Source organism: Mustela erminea, chromosome 4 (genome assembly GCF_009829155.1).
Source record: "Mustela erminea isolate mMusErm1 chromosome 4, mMusErm1.Pri, whole genome shotgun sequence".
Lineage (NCBI taxonomy): Eukaryota > Metazoa > Chordata > Mammalia > Carnivora > Mustelidae > Mustela > Mustela erminea.
Window position 1 is genome coordinate 121321728 of NC_045617.1, and position 23559 is coordinate 121345286.

At 45.3% G+C, this 23559-nt stretch overlaps 1 protein-coding gene and 1 pseudogene across 1 annotated transcript in view; one reads left to right on the forward strand and one right to left on the reverse strand.

Annotated features, from left to right (window-relative positions):
• The window catches only part of LOC116588967 (butyrophilin subfamily 1 member A1-like), a 35807-nt gene extending 34174 nt beyond the window's left edge, over nucleotides 1–1633 (reverse strand). Inside the window, exon 1 of the mRNA XM_032340748.1 lies at nucleotides 1108–1633. The gene's annotated coding sequence lies outside the window, so the exon portion shown is untranslated. The remainder of the gene's footprint in view (nucleotides 1–1107) is intronic.
• Nucleotides 1–23559, forward strand: part of LOC116589409 — a 245749-nt pseudogene that overhangs the window by 202525 nt on the left and 19665 nt on the right.

Sequence of the window (23559 nt, forward strand, 5' to 3'; positions counted from 1 at the left end):
TACTTCTAAACCTAAATCTCATTAACAAGGATGCTTGATAGCTGGAATGTAACATTCCACCAGAGACTCCCAATTGTCTTTACTTGATAGTAACCAGGCCTTCAATATCCTGATAGTGCTTTTTTCGCATGCGTGGGCTAACCGGCCAGTTCTGCTTCTGTAAGATTGCTTTGTCTGCTTTCGCGTGGGGTCCCCTGACCCAATCCACTGACGCCAAGTATGCCTGTTCAAACTATCAATCAGTCAGCTCAGCCCCACCCAAAACTTGTTTGTACCTGTCTATAAAAATCCTGCACCGACCCAGCTCCGGACCTCTTGGCGTTATCGGCAATGAGCGGCGCAGAGGTCCAGGTTCGAACCTGCAATAAACGACCCTTGCTGATTGGCTTTGACTCACGTCTCTGGTGGTCTTTTAAGGTGGGGGTAATACTCTATTGGCATTTCACTTTGATAGGTGAATTCACTCTGATTTCGGCTCCTGCATCCTGCAGCCCTTTTCTGCTCAGGATCAAGGACATGGACATGCTCATAGCTAAAGCCAGACAACTCCCCCAAAATGGTTAATCCTCATCTTCTCTATCTTTGAGGAATTTCTGCCTCAGCATAAAGAATCCCAGCAAAGCAGTGGGAAGGACAGGATAAAATGAGGCCTGGTCAAAAAGAAGGGCTTCAAACAATTGACTCTGAGGCTCCAATGGTCCTGGGAAAGACAGATTCTGGGGCTGACTGCTAAGATTTCCTCCACACTAAGCCACCTGTTGTGGGAATCATCTGAGGCAAATTTCTTGACCTGCTCTGCCCCAGGTCCTATCTGCAATATGGAGAGAGTAATAAGATCTCAACCCACGGTATAAGAAATATCCTATGAATTTATATATGGAGAGTCAGTGCAATTAGAATAGTGCCTGTTCCTAGGAACACTACACCAACGTCTTTAAGTAAATGAATAAAGTTAAGCACCCACTGTAGTTGTCCTGGGTCATCTCAGAGCCTCATTATTATTCACACCAGCCCCCTATCCGCAACAGGATCTCAGCGTCCTCCTCCCAAGCATCTGCTCCTCACTTTCCTCTTCTTGTCTAGCAAGTGTCTTCAGAACCCATTCACCTGCTTGAAAACCTGGGGCTTCTGGAGCGTCTCTAACTCAGTACTGTGAGACCTCAGCCAGCCCCAAATCTTCTCTCAGAGATTGCACATGTGGTTCACTGCTCAAGCCCCAAACCCTGCTTCCAGATCCAACATAGGTGCCACAGGCTCTTCTTGTCTGAGAGGCAGCTGGTTCCCAGGATAGTGGAGAAGCACAGCCTGGCACAGGTTGCAGAGGTCTCAGCTGAAACAGGGACCTGGGGCACTCAGCACTCCCAGACAGAAGAATCCTGCCCTGACTTCTTCCACCCTTGGAAAGTGAAAACTTACAAAATGCAACCCTAGCAGTGCAACTGCCCCTCAGAACAATGTATTACGTAAAATATAACCCCCGGGAAATTTTACTAGTTAACAAGCACATTTAGATACAACCTTAAGAAAAACAGATACTGCAACAGGCCTCTGGGGGAGAGCACGATATATGGCCTTGAAGCTGAGTAGCGGGGGATGCCTGGCCTGCTCAGGGCGGAACGCTGCCTGCTTCAGTTTTCTGTTATCGCCCCTTTCCCCACAGAGAGCACCTGTGGCTACTTAGATAAGTCCTTTGAATGTGCTTGTTCAATGATAAACTTTATACTACTTGTACAGACATATTCTGCCCTCCTTCTTGTTTATCTACAAGACATATGACTAATGTTTGACCTTCATCGACTCTTCTGTTGGTTACTGTTTCTATCTAATGAAAGCGAGACTATGGAGTTACTCGGGGCAGCAGTCTTTTCGACTGTTGTCCCCTGCTCCCAATCTCTTGCACCTCACCTGTTTATGCCTAATTCTTCTCCCGTTCTCCGACTGCAAGCGGCATAGAAGACTCTGCCCTGCCCACTGGATGGTGCACCCTAATTATCAGGAAGGAAACAGCATGATCAGAGCCATAAAAACAGGGCAGGTACAGATACAGACCCACTCTGCAGGGAGACACAGAAATACAGACTCCATACTCTTTTGTTGAATAACTGCCACTCTCCAGGTTCACTAGCTTCTAGACCAGAAGTAAGGAGTGTGTGTGGCACAGTCAAGATTTAAAAAACCCTATGCTTGGGGCTACTAGTACTTTCTGTTCACTACCAAAACTATTCTCTTGGTTGGTGAATCCTGTCAGCTGGTGAATGCTATGTGGCAGGAACCTTTGAAAAGCCCCCAGTGCAGCTACTTTGCTTTTCTTCACCAGTAGATAACCCAGGTGCTCCTCACAGTGTGGTAAAGGAGGGGTTAAGCCTGAGCATCACAGAATCTTCCAGGACCAATTCCAGGACACTGGACCTGCCCCAGCTGAATGGACAGCACCCCGTGGCTTCTTAATACTGTACTATCACACAAGGCCTGGCAGGACCATTCAGCCTCTCACTGCCAGGCCATAGTATGCAGCAGGAAATGTGGATTCTGTGATTTCTGAAGGAACACCATGGAGCACTAGGGCTTCCTTTCCAGCCCCTCCCTTCCTTCAGTTCCCCATCTCATAAAGGACACCTGGGGTCACCCAGTTATGCATGCCAGGAACTGAAGGGTCATTCCACCACACATGCCACTTTCCCACCCAGTCTGCTCCCAGTGCACCAGAAAGTTCAAGAATTTTCTCTGATCCATATCCATGGCTACCTTCTAGCTCCATACCCATCTCACTTCCTCCTCACCCAGACACAGTGTCCCTGCTTCCCCATGGGCATCCCCTTCCCACCTCCAGGCTTGCCCTCTCAAGTTCATTTTCCATCCAAGGTTATAATCTCTCAAATCATCTTATATCAGCTCTGCTTCACCCCTTCCAGGGATCCCCCTGCTAAACCTCTTGTCTGTGGCTCCTGTGTTCCAGCTTCCTCTCTGACCTCATTCCACTGCTCCCAGTGCTTCCTTTTGGCCTGGCAGCATTCTTCCAGTTTATGGAGCTTTCCCAGCCTCAGGCATTCTTACAAGCCCCGGATGTCCCTGTTCTCCATCATCCCCCAAACTGGTCACCATTCCAGTCTCCCCTAAAGTGACCTCCCTCAGAGGGGCCTTTGCCAACCTGCTTATCCCCATCTGAGTCCCATACACGTGCTTGTTGGGGTTTACTTATGCCCTGTCCTTCTCCACAGCCCTGACATGTGATCTTCTGTGGAATGTCCGTGGCATCCACAAAGGGAGGCACTGTGTGCCCTGGTCACGTATCCAGCACTCAGCAAACACTCAGGAAACTTTGCCTGAGATCATGTGCAGAGAAGTCACCTCAGCAGCATGTTGGCTTCTCTGTCCAATTTGGAAAACACTTCAGTCCACTGAGAAACAAGAGGACAACTCTGACCTAACCAAGTCAGCCTCTGGGTGGATGCAACAACTGCACCAACTTCCCCGTTCTTTTGTTCTTCCTACCCCAAACATATATGTGGCACCAGGCTAGAAAAATGTCAGACTCAACCACCTTTTCCCTCTGTCTGCCACTACCCCCTGCTTATGTTTGCTCACTCTCTCTCTGACAATTAAATAAATGAAGTCTCTTTGAAAGCATAGTAAAAGGAGAAGAAAGTTTTTCCCCATCTATGTCTTGCTGTATTCCCTCTGGTGCCCTCTAGGAATTCACAGTGCTGAGACAGCCAAAATCTGACTTGTATACAGCTCCGTGGATGAAACCAACTGAAAAACAAAGGAGGAATATCCAGAACAATGGCCTCCTTTGAAGATTCTTGACTGAAAGCGTCCAGATTCTTACTGTAGCTCAAGGTTCTCATGTAGGGAGTAAATGTTTAAATTTTGAGGAGAAACAGGCACATGTGGTGCTCATGTACTTCATAAACTCCTAGCCTCCTTGCCCTTACCACACATGGCCCCACTTATTACTGTCCTGACCATTAAGGCTACACTTTCTTCCTTGCTTTGTGCTTGTGTTTGGTGTATTGATATGAACCCAATGAAAGTGGGGACAAAGCTTGGCATGAGGCCTTTTACCACTGGAGCTTCTTATTGTTGGGGTCCATTATCAAAGGAAAGAGACTGAGACAAAGTGAAAGTTATGTGAAGCTTTATTCTATGCCAAGCATTAGAAGTCAGACTGACTGGCCAGGGCCGCCTCCAAAGAGACCCCCTCCTGATCTCACAGGCTGGTTTCATAGGACATACCTGCAGACTCAAGGTATGTGGCTTCTATTGTTAAGACGTTTACTCCCAGAATCGATATCTGGAACCATACCAGGAACTACTGGGGTATTTATTCCTGAAATGAAGTCCATGGATGTAAACAACAATATGGCTACCTAGGCAATATGGAGTTGCTCTGGCTAAGCAGGCCCTAATACTTAAACAGGTTTTAACATTAAATTGGCCTTAACACTAATCACCATGCCTCTCCTTTCTCCTACAAAGGTGTCTGGAGTAATCTTTTCATTCGCCATCTCGGGGTTTGCTAGTCAAACCTAACAGTGCACTGACTGACAAAGGCTGTGCCAAATGTGCCACATGGCAAAAATGAAACATTGATGACATCCAGTGTCAACAAGAAGGTCACATAGAGGGTAGATTTGAATCAAAAGGCAAAGAACAGGTAATGGGCAGATTTCACACCTCTATATCCTCAGCTTCCCCATACACCATTTTACTCATATTGGAACTTCCATATAACAACATAACAACTCCACCTTTCCACCCATCTATGTGGCTACCTACAAATGAAAAGCTTTGCACACTTTCCCCAAAATGGAAAGAGATTACATTTGAAATACTACCATGGACAACTTGCATAAAATCACATTGGTAAGAAGAAGGAAGAATGAAAATACATAATTAATACAAATGACATGACAAGAACGAAAAAATATACAAAACTACCACAGTCCTTCTCCTACTTTTGGTTACAGGCAGGAACTTCTGTAACTTCCTTCTTCCACTTCTGATTCTGTGTATTCTCATCTCTCCTAGAACCATAGCAGGGCAGAGTTCTGTACCTTGGAAGTGGACACACATTCATTCCTGAAGGTCTGAGTCCTCAAGAGTCTGGCTTCCTTGTGTTTCCTGTGGGTTCCCTCCACCTTTACAATTGACTAGAAGTACTGAGAAGCCATACATAAATCCTGGAACTGTGCTCATGGTCAAAGCTTTCTACAATTCATCCAGGCTCTGAAAACACTCATCTTCATTTACCTCTTTATTCTTGTAGCAGTTCTGTTCTGTCCAACTGCTGTTGACTCACAAGGGAACCCAAATTCTTATCTTCCTATCCCTGAATTAATGCAGCACTAGTATTTCAGAAATAACAGATATTTATTAAGGTTCATTAAGATAAGTAGGTCTCAGGGTGCGTGAGTGGCTCAGTTGGTTGGGCATCTGCCTCCGGCTTAGGTCATGATCCCTGGGTCCTGGGATTGAGACCCACATTGGACATCCTGCTCAGTGGCAGACCTGCTTCTCCTTCTCCCTCTGCTCCTCCCCCTCCCTCTGCTCCTCTTCTGACTCACACTCTCTTTAAAGAAGAAGAAGAAGAAGAAGAAGAAGAAGAAGATAAGTAGGTCTCATCCATCTGGAACAGGAAAGATAAACAATAGAATATTACTCTCCACTCCTCTTGAAGTCCATCAGCCAAATATTTTTTTCAGAAATGTTTAATAGACAACATCTCTAGTCAGACTTCACATTTCCTAAAATAAAGCTGGTGACTCACTCATAATCTCTGGGTTCATCTGCACCACACAAACTGCATAAAATAAACAACATTTAATTCTTGAGAGTAATTCAGACCTCATCGCATTTCATATCAAGACAATACAAAGATTCCATGAAGTAATTTTCCTGACTGAAAGAATCATGACTTCTAGTAACAAAATTCAGCCTATCCCATATACACTGAAACAGTCAACATTTATCTTCTGATACCTGAACATAGGCATGAACTGACTATTCTCACACCCAGTCTATACCCAGAAGAGAAGGGCAAGACGCCAGGTCTTCCAGGACTAACTTCAGAGCCTATCACCTCAGGGATTCTGCAGCTCCAGGATGAGCCATCATGAGGAATCTGGAACCCTGTTAGAACCCTATGGGGACATAGCTTCACAGCCCCAGGGGAGTAATAGGGATTCAGCCCCTGGTAGAGCACTATCATCACCACAGCCTGAACTTAACCCCTGTCCTGAGATGCTCACAGGCTCCCCTAAAGAACAAGGAGAGTTGATAAGGGGTATAGGGGTCTGCACAGGCCCAAACTCCCCAGAGCAGATGATCAGGGACACATCTCCTGACCTCAACATGAAGTATGGAAACAGAGTCCCAGAGGAGGAAGCTAGTGGGAAAGAGAAAAGTTGGGATCCATCAGTCATGTTGTAGAATGAGACATATCCCTTTCCTTTAGGTCCAGGAAAACCCCTACCCTGTGGGGAATTGGCACAAGGAGTTCTGAATTATCAGGGAGGGAACAGAGTTTATTTTCATACATTCCCACAACCCATTTACACCTTTTCTGGGTATTCCTTGTACCAGCCCTTCCTCTCCACATCGCTCCTACAGACCAACAGCACCCACTCACTTCTGTCTTCATTCCTGATCTCCACCACCCAGTAACAGCGTCCTGTTTGATGCCCTCCTGACCTAAGATGCTACACTGTTTTTCTGGGTCCTTAATTGTACCCTCCAGGTCACACAAGACTTCTCATTAGAAACAGCAAGGCTTGGATGTGCAGACCCCAGATCCAGAGTGACAGACACTTCAGAGAGAATTGCCAATCATTTGAGGTCTCCCCTTGCCCTATAACAAGGCACACATCAACCACCCCCACACCAGACCACCTAGATGCATGCGGGCAGGGTTAAACCTCCTGCGATTAGAATCTTGTGACTCAAGCACACACCCCATCGACCAGGAGAAGTAACTAAAGACAGATCCGGGAGGACAAGACAGGACTCCAACACTGAAGAGTATCTCTTTAGCATCCGATATCATCCACAACCACCAACCCACCTATATGACTTTTACCACCCCATCTGAACCCAGCACCACTGATGGGGCCAACATCTGTGTCACCACAGCAAGCTGAGGTGAGGTAAGCCACCCTGGAGCAGCAGTAGGAGGACCCAGAAAGAACTCAAAGTAAATCACAAGGCAGGAACTTCTCCTTCCACCAATCTACAAAAGAACCACATGTTTCTTGTTAAGGCTCTGAGAAGTCTGAACACATGGAGTCTATATCTAGTCTTCTGAAATACACTGATGCAGGAGTTACAGGGAGATATCTTTTGGAAACATTCCCTGATTCATTTCTCTCTCTCTCTCTCTATCTCTATCTCTATCTCTATCTCTCACACACTCACGCACATACCCACCCACACACATACACCCACACACACACCACACGGCCATTATGCTACAGCCTTCCCATAAAAGCCAAGCAATAAAGCTTAACAACACTGAGAGGCTGTATAACAACCTGGAAAGAAGAATCTATGCCCAGATTCCACTTAAATTATGATTTCTCAATCCTTAGCCACATATCCATCATGAAAGCTAGGTTTTCTTGAAAAGAATGGGGGAGATCAATATACAAGTACACAAGGCATACTTTAAAACACATACTTTAAAACAATGGTACCTGCAATATTCAATTAAGCATCTGGCTCCTGATTTAGGCTCAGGTCATAATCTCAGAGTGGTTGGATCCAGCCCTCCTATCAGGCTCCAGATTCAGCATGGAATCTGCTTGAGATTTTCAACCCTCCACCCACTCAAATGCCTCTAAATAAATAAATAAATAAATAAATAAATAAATAAATAAAATCCTTTTTTTTAAGATTTTATTTATTTGAGAGAGAGAGAGATAGTGAGAGACAGCAAGAGCAGGGAGGAGAGGGAGAAGCAGTATCCCCACTGAGCAGGGAACCCAATGTGGAGCTTGATCCAAGCACCCTAGGGTCATGACCTGAGCCAAAGGCAGCTGCTTAAGAAACTGATCCACCCAGGGGGTCCCTACAATCTTTTTTTTTTTTAATTAAAAATAAAAATAGCCAAACTGTAGAAGTAGCCGAGATGTCCTTCAACGGATGACTCTATAAAGCAGATGCGGTTCATATATACAATGAAATATTATTCAGCCATCTGTAAGGATGAATACCCACCATTTGCACTGACCTGGATGGAACTGGAAGGGATTATGCTAAGTGAAATAAGTCAAGCAGAAAAAAATCACATGGTTTCACTCATATGTGCAACATAAGGAATAGCATGGGAGATAATAGGGGGAGGAAGGGAAAACTGAAGAGTGGGGGGAATAAGAGAGGGAGACAAACTATGAGAGACTATGTACACCAAGAAATCATCTAAGGATTTCAGAAGGGTGGGGGTTGGAGGATGGGATAGCCTGATGATAAGTATTAAGGAGGGGATGTGTTGTGATGAGTACTGGGTGTTAAATGCAAATAATGAATCATGGAACACTAAACTAATGATACACTATATGATAACTAACATAACATAATAAAAATATTTTATCAGTATGCATCATGGAAAAATATTTTATAAATAATAAATTAATTAAATCATGCTCATCAATTCAGCAGAGAAGGGGAAATGCTAAATATGATTATTTGATCATCATTTTTCACATACATCCCAAGAATCAGCAAGGCTCTCTAAGGAGCCTCACATATCCCTTTCTCTACTCTCACAGTTTATATCTCTGATCGTAAATAGAAACAGCCAAAAAGAAAAAGCACATATTACACAGGTTCAAAGGGTTCAGATTCTTAACCTACCCTAGTACTAAAGAAACCTCTCAATAACTTTTCATTGCTTTAGGATCCCCAGACCGCTCTCCTGTCCCCACACCACTGGAAGATCAAGATGATCTTATCATAACCAGAGGCAAATCTGGTTACATGATTACTTTCAAACAGCTTAAAACAAGTATAAGTCCTCTCAGAAATCTCTCAAACAGGTATCAGGAGTTTATTACTTTTTATACATGCAAATAACTTGCACACCTTCTTGTATAATGCCTCTTGTATACATAATGATGTACTATCCATACTCAAGGAACTACAGAACACTCATGAAAAAGTTGAAGAAGACACAAAAACTGGAAAAGCATTCCATGCTCATGGATTGAAAGAATAAACATTGTTAATATGTCTATACTGCCATGAGCACTCTATACTTTCAATGCCATCCCAATCAAAATTCTACCAACATTTTTCAAAGAGCTAAAACAAATAATCCTAAAATTTGTATGGAACCAGAAGAGACCCCGAATTGCTATGGAAATGTTGAAAAAGAAAAACAAAAGTAGGGGCATCATGTTCCCTGATTTCAACCTTTACTACAGAGCCGTGGTCACCAAAACAGCATGATACTGGCACAAAAACAGACACATAGACAGGTGGAACAGAATAGAGAGCCCAGATATGGTCCCTCAACTCTATGACTGACTAATCGTTGACAAAGCAAGAAAAAATATCCAGTGGAAAAAAGACAGTCTCTTCAATAAATGGTGCTGGGAAAATTGGACAGCTATGTGTAGAAGAATAAAACTTGACCATTCCCTTAAACATACATAAAGATAAACTCAAAATGGATAAAATGCCTCAACATAAAGCAGGAATCTGTCACTAGCCCTCAGGTTCAAATTAAAACCACATTGAGATATCACCTTACACTAGTTAGAGTGGCCAAAATTAGCAAGACAGGAAACAACATGTGTTGGAGGGGATGTGGAGAAAGGGGAACCTTCTTACACTGTTGGTGGGAATGCAACTTGGTGCAGCCACTTTGGAGAACAGTGTGGAGATTCCTCAAGAAATTAAAAATAGAACTTCCCTATGACCCTGCAATTTCACTCCTGGGTATTTACCCCAAAGATACAGATGTCATGAAAAGAAGGGCCATCTGTACCCCAATGTTTATAGCAGCAATGGCCACGGTCGCCAAACTATGGAAAGGACCAAGATGCCCTTCAATAGATGAATGGATAAGGAAGATGTGGTCCATATACAATATGGAGTATTATGCCTCCATCAGAAAGGACGAATACCCAACTTTTGTAGCAACATGGACGGGGCTGGAAGAGATTATGCTGAGTGAAATAAGTCAAGCAGAGAGAGTCAACTATCATATGGTTTCACTGATTTGTGGAGCATAACAAATAGCATGGAGGACATGGGGAGTTAGAGAGGAGAAGGGAGTTGGGGGAAATTGGGAGGTCAACCATGAGAGACTGTGGACTCTGAAAAACAATCTGAGGGTTTTGATGGGGTGGGAGGTGGGAGGTTGGGGTACCAGGTGGTGGATATTATAGAGAGCACGGATTGCATGGAGCACTGGGTGTGGTGCAAAAATAATGAATACTGTTATGCTGAAAATAAATAAAAAATAAATTAAAAAAATATTCTAGAGGAACACATAGGCAATAATCTCTTCAACATAGGCCACAGCAACTTCTTTCAAGACATGTCTCCAAAGGCAAAGGAAACAAAAGCAAAAATGACCTTTTGGGACTTCATCCGGATCAAAAGCTTCTGTACAGCAAAGGAAAAGGCCAAGAAAACAAAGAGGCTACCCATGGAATGGGAGAGATATTCCCAAATGACACTCCAGACAAAAGACTGATATCCAAGATCTATAAAGAACTCCTAAAACTCAACACACACAAAACAGATAGGTATATAGGTATATATAGCCCAGGTATATAGCCCATTGTGGAAAGCCTAAACCTTGTGGATGTGCAGGATGGCCTCTCCCCAGGTGAGGAATTCCTTCACCAGTGAGGTCCGCCTTGTGAACTGGGCCAACTGCACCTCCCTCTGTTCCTGCTGGTTTTGATAGATGAACACTGCTTCTGAGAAATTTGAGCAGAACCACCGCAGCTCCATGTTCTCCACATTCATGGCTGGAACACATGACATGGCAGCATGATGTCCCCACCCAGTACTGCCACAATGGGTTCTGAGGAGCCAATCACCATGAACTCCTCTGTGGACACAGATGTAAGGGTGAGAAACCAGGAGAGATGCAGGACAGGAAAGGGAACACATTCTCAGGTGGGAGGCCCAGACAAGTGGGGATAAGTGTCAGATGGGAGGTCTTGACCCAAAGGACTCAGCTTTTACCACTCTGGGCAAGATCCTCTTACCACATACTTGAGACCCAGCAATGATGTCAAAGAGACTCCCTCAGCAGCCTGTGCTCCTGACTCCAGGCCCTTCCACGAAGGACTCTCTAACTTAGTGGTTCTAACTTTCCACAGGTATCAGAATCACCAGAAAGTCCTGTGAAACACAGAAGACTAGGCTCCACCTCCAGAGCTCCTGGTTCAGTAGTTTTGGGGTGGGTCTAAGAATGTGTATTTCTAAGGGGGTGGTGAGGACTCTGTTACTAATGCTCCAGGGACCAAACTCAGATCCACAGCTCTAACCTGCTTCCACTTAGGACAGGACTGAAAACTGACCACAAAACACCTGTGGCCTAGGTGGGATCTCTTTGTTCATTCAGCCAACTGACGAACTTACCCACATCTACTCCTAAGTTAGATATTTGTCCCCATATCTTACTACTCTGGTGAATTACATTTACACTAAACCTAGAGTCCACAGCTATTTCTTTTTTCTTTTCTTTTTTTTTTTAAGATTTTGTTTATTTATTTGACAGACAGAAATCACAAGTAGGAAGAGAGGCAGGCAGAGACAGAGAGAGGAGGAAGCAGGCTTCCCACTGAGCAGAGAGCCCGATGCGGGGTTCGATCCCAGGACCCTGGGATCATGACCTAAGCTGAAGGCAGAGGCTTTAACCCACTGAGCAGCCTAGGCATCCCTCCACAGCTATTTCTGTTAAAGCCTGCTCCCACTCCATCACCTATAGGACGAAAATCACTACTTCTTACAACTTCATTCACTTCATTGTCGCCACACCCTCACAGTCTTTGGTCTTCTGAGAAATGATGGACATGTCACAACAGGACACTTCTGTAAGAAAAACCCATGCTGGACCTCTGAAGAGTGACTTCTCACCCCTTGTGCTACTCAACTTTGGCTGAGTCACTACATGTCTCACCTGTGGGATGTGAGTGACTCGCTCCCTGTGACTATTCTCTCCAAAGCCTCTGTGCATGACTCTTTCAATTGACAAACAAAACCATGTCCCTCCTCTGCTCACAGCCCTGCAATGGCTCCACAGTTCCCCACATGGCCCGTAGGCCCTATAGGGATGACCTGTCACTGCTCTCTGACCCCCAAACCCTTGCTTCTCTCCCTCTCCCTCACTCTGCTAACAGCCAACCCTAACTTCTTTGCCTCCCTAGACACACAAGCACACTTCCAGCTTTGCTCTGGATGCTCCGCATCATAGAAACCCCCAATCCAGGGGGATCCTCAGAGGATGACATACTGCCTCCACCATGCTTCATTCCCATCTCACCACGTACATGGGCCACTTTATGGAGCATTACAGCCTGCCCACAGCCCTCCTGTGTCTCTCCCTTCCACACCCTCCTCTACTTCCTTGTCCCATGCTCTCCACTCCTCCAACAGTCGTAGATTGTATGGGGTTGTGGTATTTAGTACTCCCTGCCACCTGCCAGAAAAAGCTCTGTGAGTACAGATACTCTGTCGTTTTGTACATAGAATAGCACCTAACACACACTGGACACCCTGTCAGTATTCGTGGGTGTAATGAATTAATAACAAAATAATTGGTTAGATACCAATAGAGCCAGGGAACAAGAAATGAGGGGAAATTCATTTTCATACTTTTCATAGTGAAATTCACATTTTTTACTTTATAAGACATACACTCCTCATTAGAGAATTGTCATGCTCCTCTGCCCTAATTTTGCATTTCTGAGATTCTTCTTATGTGTTTTAATTTCAAATAGCAGTTGTGGATCTCCAGAATCTGTCCAGTGCCTGGTCCTCCACCAATAGCCATCTGTCCTGATGGGGACACCAGCAGAGCTCCAGGGGCTCTCACCCACCCCAGGGGCAGGGGCACACAGGGAGGGGGAGAGGACACACTCACCTGCAGAGCCCCCAGCAGGCAGCTGGAAAAGGAGAAGCAGGGAGGGGAGATGGGAGACCAAGGAGCCCCTGCAGCAATCCTCCATTTCCTCTGAGCTGGGGAGACACAGGGCAGGAGGCAGGTCAACCCCTCCAGAGAGAAGGCAGGGCCATCCCATAGCTCTGGGCCTCAGAGCAGATAGCAGAGTTCAGGGTTGGCAATAGTCCCCAGCAAGAGCACAGCCTTTCCTACTGCTCACTATGCTGATAAAGTGGGGGCCGCACAATAGTGATGCCAAGAAAGCCCACCCAGCCCTTTGGAAACATTCCCATCCTGCTCTGACCACAGGACCAGACCCTTCCCACCTCAGCACAGCGGCCTCCTTCATGTCTGCATGAGTCACAGGACACCACGGAGGCACAGGGACACAGGGCCCAGACACAGCCCCCTCCCCATGAATGACATGCCAGCTTCTGCATGCTTTTCTTCTCCTGATCCCTCAATATGACCAAGGAATCACTGAGAAGTATAAGAGTCAGATTACATTCTCCTAAAGGACACTGTGGATCCTACCATGCACACCCTGTCCTGCAGCTCCCTAACATTTTCCTGCTTGGGACCAATGACCTGGCCTTGATCCCAGCAAAGCCTTTCTCAGCCTGTGTTCACTTTTGATTGTTCTGAATGATCTGCTACATTTATTTTAATGAAACAAAGACTGACCCATCAATGGATGCAAGTTTCTGCTCAGATATCTGGTCGGACATGTTAAAACTCTGGGTAAACCCAGGACTTCTAGATATACCTGCTTTTATCCCCAAATGTGCATTTCTACCAATATCCACTTAGAGTCAGGATTATTGGGAAAACCTATCTTAAATGTAAAAACAGAAGTGACTCTTAATCTCACAAAACAAACTGAGGGCTGCTGGGGGAAGGGGTTCCAGAGGTGGGGTGGGGTTATGGACATTTGGGAAGGTATGTGCTATGGTGAGTGCTGTTGATGAGGGAGCAGGAGGCTGGCTGAGGACAGAGCAAAAGCTGGTGCCTTGCACCCCCTCTTCACCCGCTCCCCTCCATATGTGTAGCATTCCTCAGACACCCCTGACTGCCATAAAATGATAAATAGTTAACTTGCAGGGATCGCAATCCTGCAGAACAGGAATCTCCCTTACTCTACAGATGTCCTAGAGACCTAAACAGGGAGGTTACCTTATCAATAGGACAAATTTCCAGAGGCAAATAACTCTAGGTTCCTGAAGCCCTAATGTCTCCCTCCCCCACAAACTGGAGGAGACTGAGGTAGAAGGGAATGTAAATGATAGCAGGATCATAATGAAGGAGCAGGAGGCTGGCTGAGGACAAAGCAAAAGCTGGCACCTTGCACCGCCCCCTTCACCCGCTCCCCTCCATATGTGTAGCATTCCTCAGGCACCCCTGACTGCCATAAAATGATAAATAGTTAACTTGCTGAGATCACAGTCCTGCAAGACAGGAGTCTCCCTTGGTTTGCACATGTCCTTGAGATTTACAACAAAGAAGTTACCTTATCAATAGCCCTAATGTCACCCTCCCCTCCATGAAAAACCGAAGGAGGCGGAGGTAGAAGGAAAAGTAAATACTTCTAAACCTAAATCTCATTAACAAGGATGCTTGATAGCAGGAATGTAACATTCCACCAGGAGACTCCCAATTGTCTTTACTTGATAAGTAACCAGGCCTCCAATATCCTGGTAGTGCTTTTTTTCCGCATGCGTGGGCTAACCGGCCAGTTCTGCTTCTGTAAGATTGCTTTGTCTGCTTTCGCGCGGGGTCCCCTGACCCAATCCACTGACGCCAAATATGCCTGTTAAAACTATCAATCAATCAGCTCAGCCCCACCCGCAACTTGTTTGTATCTGTCTATAAAAATCCTGCACCAACCCAGCTCTGGACCTCTCGGCGTTATCGGCAATGAGCGGCGCAGAGGTCCAGGTTCGAACCTGCAATAAACGACCCTTGCTGATTGGCTTTGACTCACGTCTCTGGTGGTCTTTCAAGGTGGGGGTAATATTCAATTGGCATTTCAATAATACCCCACCAAGAATCTCCCAACAATCTTGATGTTAGTGCCTGACCTAAAGATGACACTGATCAGGCCATAAGGGCAAGGCCCCCCCGCCCCGCACCTTGTAGGCCCTCCCTAACACGTGAAGACTGTTGAAACCTCCCATCCCTTCCCCTCACCTTCCCCCCACCGCAAGGTATATAACATGCCTACCCTCACAACCCGGGGCAGCAGCTCTTCCTGCCCACGGGTCCTGTCCCCGTGCTTTAATAAACCACCATTTTGCACCAACGACGTCTTAAGAATTCTTTCTTTAGTCGTTGGCTCCGAACCTCCTCACCCCACCGAACCTGACTTAGGTTCTGGGACTTCATCACTGTGAAGTGTGTAAACCTGGTGATTCACAGACCTGTACCCCTGGGGATAAAAATGCATTATATGTTTATTTAAAAAATAATTTAAAAATTAAATAAAATTTAAAAAAATCTTTTTATTTCAACATTAGTCCTGACCATACATAAAATGAAAGACCCCTGCCCTGGAGAGTCCCCTCCCTTAAGAGATAAATAGGATGGCTTTAGATGTCCTGACAGCAGCCCAGGGTGGCACATGTGCAATTATCAAGACAGAATGTTGTGTGTACATCCCAGACTATCACAGGACTAATAAAGGATATGAATGCCCAAATTAAGGCCCTACAAGATCCTTCTCTCTCTCTCAGTGAATGGTTAAGTTCCGGGTTTGAAGGAGGACTATGGCCAAATCTCCTTTTCGGGCTTCTCATTCTTATCACCTTATTAACCTTAATATGTTGCTTTGTTCCATGTTTCTCTGCTTGGTGCCGAGACTCCATTGCTACAATGACTACACCACGACAGACGATCCTTATAGCACGCGAGGACGCCTCTTCACTGTCAGCGCTGGATTCAGCTGCCTCCACCTTTCGTAACTCCCTTATACATCCCTACCCTGATCAATATCGACCCCAGTAGGTACGGACAGCTCTACGCCCCTATTCAGCACGAAGAAGTTACAGAAGATGAGACCTTCCACCTTCAACCACCTTAAAGATTTAAGGGTCAAAATTGTTCAGGGGGAATGATGAGGGAGCAGGAGGATGGCTGAGGACAAAGCAAAAGCTGGCGCCTTGCACCCCCCCCCTTTCATCCGCTCCCCTCCATATGTGTGGCATTCCTCAGGCACCCCTGACTGCCATAAAATAATAAATAGTTAACTTGCAGAGATCACAGTCCTGCAAGGTAGGAGTCTCCCTTGGTTTACAAATTTCCTTGAGATTACAACAAAGAAGTTACCTTATCAATAGCCCTAATGTCACCCTCCCCTCCATAAAAACCGAAGGGGGCGGAGGTAGAAGGAAAAGTAAATAAAGTTGAATTTCTTCTAAACCTAAATCTCATTAACAAGGATGCTTGATGGCAGGAGTGTGACATTCCACCAGGAGACTCCCAATTGTCTTTACTTGATAAGTAACCAGGCCTTCAATATCCTGGTAGTGTTTTTTTCGCATGCATGGGCTAACGGGCCAGTTCTGCTTCTGTAAGATTGCTTTGTCTGCTTTCGCGCGCGGGTCCCCTGACCCAGTCCACTGACGCCAAGTATGCCTGTTCAAAGGATCAATCAATCAGCGCCGTCCCCACCCAAAACTTGTTTGTACCTGTCTATAAAAACCCCGCTTTCCCCTCGGTCGGTGTGCTCGGTTAGCTGGAGCTGCCGACCACCCGCCGGTACCTGTGCCCCAATAAACCTCTTGCTGTTTGCATCCAGTGGCAGTGTTGGATTCTTGGGTAAGGGGATCCGCGGGTCTTTCAAAAATTCTTTCCCAATGATTTCCTTTCATAATCCTTCTATAGCTTTTTTTTTTTTCCCTTTCCTCATTCAGCTTTGGCCTAAGCTTTTTTCTCTAAACTACGAGTTTTATTTTAGGACAAAATTACCTCCCCCACCTCAACAAAATGAATTCCCATTCCTTATATCTTTCTCATCAAAAACACATTTTTTCCCCTGCAGAGTTGCTTTCATTATTTTCGTCAGTCATTTTTTTTTTAAGATTTTATTTATTTATTTGGCAGACAGAGATCACAAGTAAGCAGAGAGACAGGCAGAGAGAGATGGGGAAGCAGGCTCCCTGCTGGGCAGAGAGCCTGATGTGGGGCTGGATCCCAGGACCCTGGGATCATGACCTGAGCCAGAGGCAGAGGCTTTAACCCACTGAGCCACCCAGGTGCCCCTATCTCCATCAGTCCTAATTACATTTAGCAGAATTTTAACACTTAGAAACCTTAGTGTCTAATGAAAACTAAGTAATAACCAGTTGTGAACTGTGTGTTACAATGGAATTCTTTAGACCTGAAATTTATTGATACATTTTCTACTTTGTAAAAATGTGTTTTTCTGTGGTACAGTCTTTTGATAAAGCATCAAATATGTTTACCGATAGACCCAAGTATCCTCAGCTTCTCTGCAACAGTGATGAAGTTCTAGAATATACATGAGGTTCAGTGGGGTGATGTCCAGAGCTGATGACCAAAAAAGAACTCTTGAGACATCTATGGTGCAAAATGGTGGTTTATTAAATAAAACAAGGGGACAGGACCAGGAGGCAAAAAGAGCGGCTGCCCAGGGGTTGTGAGGAGTGGCAGGTTATGTACCATGGGGGGTGGTGTAAGGAAAAGGGAGGTTTCCATAGAACTTTCATAGGCTAAAGAGGACCTACAAGGCCTTGAGGCCTTGCCATTGTCAAGGTCATTTTTCCCTCTAGCAAGGTATTAACATTAAGATAGTTGGGAGATTCCTAAAGAATGTCATAATACGCCCCCACCCAGGAGTGAGGGTGGGAGAAGGTTGCTGGGTGTCAGCTTTTGGTTTGTCATCAGCCAGCCCTCTGTTCCTTCAGCAATAGGAAACCAATAGCAAGTAAACCTTATGTTTAGTAACTAATGATTCAGTATTTAGTCCAATTTGGAAAAGACTTAGCTATCCAACAAATTCAATCTGATTTGTCATCCAAGTGTAAGGGCCTATTCAGCCAGAGCAGCCCCACCCCGGTTGAACTGCCATTTTGCTGTAATGCTTAAATTGACTTTGGCCCCACCCCCAGGGGAACTTATTTAAAAGCAAGTCCTGGGAACCAGTCCCAGGTAACAAAGCCCAAGTACAAGGGTGGGTCAGGCCAGGTGGAGGTATTCAATCAGTGGGTGTGCATATTGTCTCCTAGCTACCAAGGAGTATGGGCCCATACCCTTTGGGAGTCTTTTGGCACCAATCCTAACCAAGGTGTGATAGGCTGGTTCAAATGTCTACTAGGGTAAATTGTAATTCAGTTGGTCACCTAGCATCACTGTGGAGTTTCCTGTGTGTGTTACAATCTCATTAGCCACCTGTGTGTGGCCAGGCCCAACCACATGGCCTTTGCTCTATAAAAGTTAGTCTGGAAAGCAGGGAGGGGTCGTCCTCTCTGTAGGGGTGGCCCCCACTGGTTTGTTTGATGGTCGGTCTGATTCCTGATGCTTGGCACTAATGAAGTTCTAGAACCTAGGTGAGGTTCGGTGGGCTGAGGTCCGGAGCTGATGACCAAGAAAGAATTCTTGAGACATCTTTGGTGCAAAATGGTGGTTTATTAAAGCACGGGGACAGGATCCGTGGGTAGGAAGAGCTGCTGCTGCCCCAGGTTGTTGAGGGTAGGCAGGTTATATACCTTGCGGTTGCGGTTGCGGGAAGGTGAGGGGAAGGGAGGTTTCATATGTTAAAGAGGGCCTACAAGGGCCTGGAGGAGGCTTTGCCCTTGTGGCTTGATCAATGTCGTCTTTAGGTCAGCCATTAACATCAAGGTAGTTGGGAGATTCTTGGTGGGGTGTTATGATCCTGCTATCATTTACATTCCCTTCTACCTCAGCCTCCTCCAGTTTATGGTGGGGAGGGATATTAGGGCTTCAGGAACTAAGAGTTATTTGCCTCTGGAAATTTGTGCTATTGATAAGGTAACCTCCCTGTTTCTAGATATCTAGGACATCTGTAGAGCAAGGGAGATTCCTGTTCTGCAGGATTGTGATCTCTGCAAGTTAACTATTTATCGTTTTGTGACAGTCAGGGGTGCCTGAGGAATGCTACACATATTACAGAGGGAAGCAGGTGGAGAGGGGGTGTAAGGTGCCAGCTTTTGCTCTGTCCTCAGCCAGCCTCCTACTCCCTCATCAGCATGAAATAAAGCTTTGCTTGACCTTCGCTTTGTATCAGTCTCGCTCCTTTAATCACGGACCCATTATTGGGGTACCCAATTTTGGGGGGACCCAACAGAAGTAAAACTATAAAGTTTGAGGTTACCAAAGACTGAAAGCTGTTTTAGCAATTATCCATAAAAACTTTGAGACAGATGAATTTTTTTAATAAAAACTTTTATTTTTTATAAACATATAATGTATTATTAGCCCCAGGGGTACAGGTCTGTGAATCACCAGGTTTACACACTTAACAGCACTCACCATAGCACATACCCTCCCCAATGTCCATAATCCCACCACCCTCTCCCTACCCCCCTACCCCCAGACACACTCAGTTTGTTTTATGACATTAAGAGTCAAAGACAAATTTAACCGTCAGTCGAAACCATCTTTTTTTGAAAAATTGCAAGAGATAACATGAACCTATTTGATTTTCAGGAAACCTTTGTAATAAAAGTGTTATATTTAATGTTGGGAGCTAATTGAGATAGACTAGCCTATCTTAATTAAACCAACAAACTCAAATTAACTTTAATACAGAATATGTTGCACCTATGTCCACTTAAAAGTCAATCAATTTGTTCCTTGTTGTCATTTCTTTTCAACCTGGGGTACCTATAGGGAAATCTGAAGTGGGTGGTTTAAGTCCAAGAGGGTACTATTTGTTCCCTGATAGCGAGGGTAGGTAGGAAAAGCAGCAGCGGATGGATGATGATACCCAGAAGGGTATAGGAGCTGGTTGTACAAGCTACACCCAGGGTGGTACAGATACAGGAGGGAGTGGGGAAGGCAGGAGAGGGGACGGGCTGCCAGCAAGGCTAGAGGTGGATAAAAGCTCAGACAGAAGGGAACTTTCTGCCTCTGCTGCTGCTATTGCATCCTTTGAAAAGCTTGTGGTGAAGGGAGAGAAGGGGAAAGAAGCACGTTCTGAAGTTTACCCTTGAGTGCACCCATCCAGTAGAAGTTGGAATCCTGGATGCTGCCAATTGTAAGCATTTTTTAAAGATTTTATTTATCTATTTTACAGAGAGAGTGAGCACAGGCAGATAGAGTGGCAGGCAGAGGCAGAGGGAGAAGCAGGCTCCCTGCTGAGCGAGGAGCCCGATGTGGGACTCGATCCCAGGAGGCTGAGATCATGACCTGAGCCGAAGGCAGCTGCTTAACCAACTGAGCCACCCAGGCATCCCTGTAAGCATTTTCTTCAAGAGAGAATCAGTGAGTGGAAAACCTGGGAGTCTTGGTAGTGTTGGGCTGGTAGGAAAGGCTACTTAAGATGGCGAAAGTTCAGGGCGCCTGGGTGGCTCAGTGGTTAAAGCCTCTGCGTTCAGCTCAGGTCATGATCCCAGGGTCCTGAGATCGAGCCCCACATTGGGCTCTCTGCTCAGCAGGGAGCCTGCTTTCCCCTCTCTCTCTACCTGCCTCTCTGCCTAGTTGTAATCTCTGTCAAATACATAAATAAAATCTTGAAAAAAAAAAAAAAGAAAGAAGAAGAAGAAGAAGATGGCGAAAGCTCCCGCCATAAGAACTGAACTCAGACAGAAGAACAAAGACCCAAGATGGTGAAAGTTCCCGCCACAGACCTGAATTCGGACAGGAGAACAAAGGCCCAAGCAGAAATCTGAGACCCCCACCCTGGGCTCCTGTGAACCAATGAGATCCTAAGGAGCAGGCGAGATATCCGAATAAGGGAAACTTGCAAAAAGACCCTAAGCTTTCCCCAAGACCCTGTAAAAGCCCCCTCCTCCCTGCCTTGGGCACGACTTCCCCCACTCTGTCTTCCAGAGTCAAGGAACCTCGCCCGAGGGTGCCCACCTCCTCCCGGTGCAACTTTCTTGGCTCCCCTTCACCTGGGCCCTGAATCTTCACCAGAGAGAACCTTTAATAAACCTTGCCTTACACCCACTTCGCCTGGTGTTGTGTTTATCTCGTCAGAAAAACTTTACAGGTAGAGGGGTTGTAACCATTGAAAGGAGCAATAGCAAGATCACTGTGGCTTCTGAGGTGCCTTTTCCAAAAAGGTATTTGAAATATCTCACCAAAAAGTATTTGAAGAATAGTCATCTACTTGATTGTGTGTACATAGTTGCTAAGAGCAAAGAGAGTTGCTAATTGTATTACCTTCCAGATTAACCAGGGTGAGGAAGGGGAAGATTAAAACTCATTTATCTGGAATATTTCATAGGAGTTCTTATAAAATTTGGGAACCAAAATGGTAGTTTTCCTTGTGTCTCTGCACTATGGGTTGACCAGAAAATTGGACATTGTATTAATAGAACTTTATTCAGGAAAGAAAGAAACAAACAAACAAACAAACAAAATTTAAAAAAAAAAAAGAGAGAGAACTTTACTCAGGCTGCCATTCTCTTATTTGTTATTACACGTTATTTTTCCAACTTGAAAATTTTAGTTATTGTGGTAATAATACCAAAATATTAGTAGAGTACTTCTAGAGAATTGCTAGCAATTTGACCTTGATCAGATGGATGTTAGGTCCCCCCATAAAATGGGTACCCCAATAATGGGTCCATGATTAAAGGAGCGAAACTGATACAAAGCAAAAGTCAAGCAAAGCTTTATTTCACGCCAAGCATCAAGAATCAAACTGACCCTCAGACTGGTCGCGGCTGCCCCTTACAGAGAGAACAACCCCTCCCTGCTTTCCAGACTAATTTTTATAGAGCAAAGCCCATGTGGTTGGGCCTGGCCACACACAGTAGCCATGAAAACTATCCCATTACCTTGTTAGCTAGGAGACAGTACGCGCTCCCACTGATTGAATACCTCTACCTGGCCTGACCCACCTTTGTACTTGGACTTTGTTACATGGGACTGGTTTCCAGGACTTGTTTTTAAGTAAGTTCCGTGGGGGGAGGGGTGTGTGTGTGTGGGTGTGTGTGTGCAAAGTCAATTGAAGTTTTACAACAAAATGGCAGTTCAACCAGGGTGGGGCTGCTCTGGCTGAATAGGCCCTTACAGATAAGGGTGTGCAGCTGCGTGCTCTGTAGTTAGTCACTAATTTACTTTAAAAAAGTGTGAGTTTCATCTGGTGCTTTTCTCAGAGAGTCAGTTATACAGCCATGGTGACTCCTAATTGACTGAAAGCAAAAGCAGTGACTTCTTTGAGGTTCTCTTCTTGCAGGAAATTGCCGGGTTGATAAAAATTCAGGGTTCTGGGGCACTTCAATTTTTTATTACAATTTACTCGATGCACACAATTATTATGTATGCTAAAACTTTTTCTTCCTGTGGAAATAAAGTGTCGTTTTGTGATGCTGTATATTCTACTACCCTCCAGAAAAGACTCTGAAGAGCAGTTGTAGAAGTGCCCAGTGTGGGACCGGCAGCTCCTGTGGTGAATGAATTCGGCAAGGCAGGATACAGGAAATAAGGAGTTTATGGAATGCACGGCAGGGGAGCAGTGGGCAGGACAGCAAAGGAGATACTGTCCGCCAGGGGGCAGTGGTGGTGTAGCTACAGGGAACTCAGGGAGGAGAAATGGAAAGGTATGGATTTTTCCTTTTTTGGTACTTGCGCCCAGCCATAAGTAGCCCATTGGTCAGAAACTAGGGCTACCTCCTGTTTCCAGATGGGTTTCCTGATGTGCCTGTTTGTCCTCAGCCTGGCAGTCACTGTGGGCCTTTCTTCCTTTCTCAGAGTTCAGGGCTCAAGCCTGCTGCCTCAAAGCGCCCTCTACACCAGGTTTTAAAGTACGTGAAAGTGCACAAAAATGAAGTTATAAATAATTACAAACTGTAATTTGCAACAAACTGTTGCTTTGCCTCCAAGCAGGGGGACCTGGAGATAAGCAATAGTAGAGCTTCCAGCGTGGACATCTGTGCAACTTTCCGGGATCCACTGGAGACTTTGACGGGGGATGAAAAGTGAAGGAGAAATGATTGAGAGACAGTTCATGCTGAGGAGATGGGAGCAAAATGTGGACATGTCCAGGAAATAGTATCTTCTGTGCCAGTTAGGCCATGGATTGATTTAATGTCAAGTCATTCTACAAACAGACATTAAGTTGGACCAGACAGAAAGTGGAATTTTGTCGCCTGTGTATCTGAAAAGGTATTGGCTTGTAAAGATGTCATTGCTGCCAACCGAAAATCAGGAGTATTTGAGAATGACTTTGAAAAGAGACCCTGAGACCTTACGGTGCCCTTGTAAAATCTAACCATTGCAGAAACACCTGC